The 3909-nt window shown below is 34.7% G+C and overlaps 2 non-coding genes and 1 pseudogene across 2 annotated transcripts in view; all 3 read left to right on the top strand.

The window, feature by feature from the left end:
• The window catches only part of LOC149090906 (small subunit ribosomal RNA), a 1995-nt gene extending 1668 nt beyond the window's left edge, over positions 1-327 (top strand). Inside the window, exon 1 of the ribosomal RNA XR_016197588.1 lies at positions 1-327. This exon is cut by the window's left edge and continues 1668 nt beyond it. This is a non-coding gene — a ribosomal RNA (small subunit ribosomal RNA).
• A 465-nt stretch (positions 328-792) lies between these two features.
• LOC149090905 (5.8S ribosomal RNA) lies at positions 793-971 on the top strand. Its single transcript, XR_016197587.1, has one exon. It is a non-coding gene; the product is annotated as a 5.8S ribosomal RNA (ribosomal RNA).
• Positions 972-1478: 507 nt separating this feature from the next.
• On the top strand, positions 1479-3638 carry LOC149090904 (large subunit ribosomal RNA; annotated as a pseudogene).
• Positions 3639-3909: the final 271 nt, after the last annotated feature.

The following is a 3909-nucleotide window of genomic DNA, read 5'->3' as shown; positions in this document are numbered from 1 at the left end:
AAGTATCAACGTGTATTTCCTAGACCGAGAGGTCCGGGTAAACCGCTGAACCACTTTCATGCTTGGGATTGTGAACTGAAACTGTTCACATGAACTTGGAATTCCCAGTAAGTGTGAGTCATTAACTCGCATTGATTACGTCCCTGCCCTTTGTACACACCGCCCGTCGCTACTACCGATTGAATTATTTAGTGAGGTCTCCGGACGTGATCACTGTGACGCTTCGTGTGTTGCGGTTGTTTCGCAAAAGTTGACCGAACTTGATTATTTAGAGGAAGTAAAAGTCGTAACAAGGTTTCCGTAGGTGAACCTGCGGAAGGATCATTATTGTATAATGTTCTTATCCGTTAATAAAAAAAAAAAAAATTTCGTATTTTTCGAAATTTTTTTTAATTGTCATAAATAAACAAACAAACAAAAATAAATTGCGTGTATATATATATACCATAATATATATAATATACATGCGTTGCACAGACGTATTGTACATCGATTTTGAGATGCGCATACGTTATATAAACGCAACAACCTAAATATATAATGTTGTACCTGATTTCAGGTTAAAGCTTTACATATATCTTTAGAAATATATAATTGTGAAAATATATATAAAAAATTTGTGTCAAGTACCGTATTTTTAAAGATTGTGTAAAACTAAGACATTTCGCAACATTGTTTAGGTATAAAATTTTTTTATTGAAGGAATTGATATATGCCAGTAAAATGGTGTATTTTTAATTTCTTTCAATAAACATATATGTGACGTAATGAAATAAAACCAAATAAATATATCACTCTAAGCGGTGGATCACTCGGCTCATGGGTCGATGAAGAACGCAGCAAACTGTGCGTCATCGTGTGAACTGCAGGACACATGAACATCGACATTTTGAACGCATATCGCAGTCCATGCTGTTATGTACTTTAATTAATTTTAGAGTGCTGCTTGGACTACATATGGTTGAGGGTTGTAAGACTATGCTAATTAAGTTGTTTAAAAATTTTTCGAAATTTTTAAGCATATGGTATATTATTGGATATTTATTTATATATTCTATAAATAATATTCATAATATTAAAACATATATATGGAAGGTACTATAAACTCATTGTATATTTTGCATGAGAAAATAAGAAGATATATTTATCTCTTTTTTCGAATCAAAAAATACTGAGGAATGTCTAGCATAAAAGAAAAAATTTTAATTTTTTTTTTTCATCTAGAATTGCCTCTTATTATTGGTGCGATAAAAAGAATTGTTGTAAATATTATAGAAATCTTCAAAGAACAAAAAGCCAAAGCCAAAGGCAAAAGAAGGCAAAAAGCAAAAGCCAAAAAGCAAAAACGAAAAATATATATATATATATATATTAATATATATAATATAATATATAAAAAAGTACAATCCATAAAATTTGAACATAAATAAAGTTCTAAATTAACATTGTTTTATACAACCTCAACTCATATGGGACTACCCCCTGAATTTAAGCATATTAATTAGGGGAGGAAAAGAAACTAACAAGGATTTTCTTAGTAGCGGCGAGCGAAAAGAAATCAGTTCAGCACTAAGTCACTTTGTCTATATGGCAAATGTGAGATGCAGTGTATGGAACATCAATATTCTAGTATGAGAAATTAACGATTTAAGTCCTTCTTAAATGAGGCCATTTACCCATAGAGGGTGCCAGGCCCGTATAACGTTAATGATTACTAGATGGTGCTTCCAAAGAGTCGTGTTGCTTGATAGTGCAGCACTAAGTGGGTGGTAAACTCCATCTAAAACTAAATATAACCATGAGACCGATAGTAAACAAGTACCGTGAGGGAAAGTTGAAAAGAACTCTGAATAGAGAGTTAAATAGTACGTGAAACTGCTTAGAGGTTAAGCCCGATGAACCTGAATATCCGTTATGGAAAATTCATCATTAGAATTGTAATATTTAAACAATATTATAATAATAGTGTGCATTTTTTCCATATAAGGACATTGTAATCTATTAGCATATTAATTTATCATAAAATTATGGCATATAGTTTATTTCAATTAAAATGCTTGCGTTTTAACATGAAATAAAAGTTGTAAATTTGATAAAGTGCTGATAGATTTATAAGAATACAGTGCGTTAATTTTTCGGAATTATATAATGGCATGATTATCATTGATTTTTGTGTTTATTATATGCACTTGTATGATTAACAATGCGAAAGATTCAGGATACCTTCGGGACCCGTCTTGAAACACGGACCAAGGAGTCTAACATATGTGCAAGTTATTGGGATATAAACCTAATAGCGTAATTAACTTGACTATTAATGGGATTAGTTTTTTAACTATTTATAGTTGATTAACACAATCCCGGGGCGTTCTATATAGTTATGTATAATGGTATTTATATTATTTATACCTCTAACTAGAACGTACCTTGAGCATATATGCTGTGACCCGAAAGATGGTGAACTATACTTGATCAGGTTGAAGTCAGGGGAAACCCTGATGGAAGACCGAAACAGTTCTGACGTGCAAATCGATTGTCAGAATTGAGTATAGGGGCGAAAGACCAATCGAACCATCTAGTAGCTGGTTCCTTCCGAAGTTTCCCTCAGGATAGCTGGTGCATTTAAATATTATATAAAATAATCTTATCTGGTAAAGCGAATGATTAGAGGCCTTAGGGTCGAAACGATCTTAACCTATTCTCAAACTTTAAATGGGTAAGAACCTTAACTTTCTTGATATGAAGTTTAAGGTTATGATATAATGTGCCCAGTGGGCCACTTTTGGTAAGCAGAACTGGCGCTGTGGGATGAACCAAACGTAATGTTACGGTGCCCAAATTAACAACTCATACAGAAACCATGAAAGGCGTTGGTTGCTTAAAACAGCAGGACGGTGATCATGGAAGTCGAAATCCGCTAAGGAGTGTGTAACAACTCACCTGCCGAAGCAACTAGCCCTTAAAATGGATGGCGCTTAAGTTGTATACCTATACATTACCGCTAAAGTAGATGATTTATATTACTTGTAATATAAATTTTGAAACTTTAGTGAGTAGGAAGGTACAATAGTGTGCATAGAAGTGTTTGGCGTAAGCCTGCATGGAGCCGCTATTGGTACAGATCTTGGTGGTAGTAGCAAATAATCGAATGAGACCTTGGAGGACTGAAGTGGAGAAGGGTTTCGTGTGAACAGTGGTTGATCACGAGTTAGTCGGTCCTAAGTTCAAGGCGAAAGCCGAAAATTTTCAAGTAAAGAAAAATCAAAATAAATGTGCCTAATTACGGATTTTTATACACTTGAATAATTTTGAACGAAAGGGAATACGGTTCCAATTCCGTAACCTGTTGAGTATCCGTTTGTTATTAAATATGGGCCTCGTGCTCATCCTGGCAACAGGAACGACCATAAAGAAGCCGTCGAGAGATATCGGAAGAGTTTTCTTTTCTGTTTTATAGCCGTACTACCATGGAAGTCTTTCGCAGAGAGATATGGTAGATGGGCTAGAAGAGCATGACATATACTGTTGTGTCGATATTTTCTCCTCGGACCTTGAAAATTTATGGTGGGGATACGCAAACTTCTCAACAGGCCGTACCAATATCCGCAGCTGGTCTCCAAGGTGAAGAGTCTCTAGTCGATAGAATAATGTAGGTAAGGGAAGTCGGCAAATTAGATCCGTAACTTCGGGATAAGGATTGGCTCTGAAGATTGAGATAGTCGGGCTTGATTGGGAAACAATAACATGGTTTATGTGCTCGTTCTGGGTAAATAGAGATCTATCATTTTATGGTAGTTTCTTGTTCCCCGGATAGTTTAGTTACGTAGCCAATTGTGGAACTTTCTTGCTAAAATTTTTAAGAATACTAATCGGGCAACCGATTAGTTCTTTTAAATTATAACGATTATC

This window comes from Drosophila navojoa, chromosome X (genome assembly GCF_054131105.1).
Source record: "Drosophila navojoa isolate 15081-1374.11 chromosome X, UAZ_NAV_1.0, whole genome shotgun sequence".
In the NCBI taxonomy this organism is placed as follows: domain Eukaryota; kingdom Metazoa; phylum Arthropoda; class Insecta; order Diptera; family Drosophilidae; genus Drosophila; species Drosophila navojoa.
This window is presented reverse-complemented; position numbering and strand designations above follow the sequence as displayed.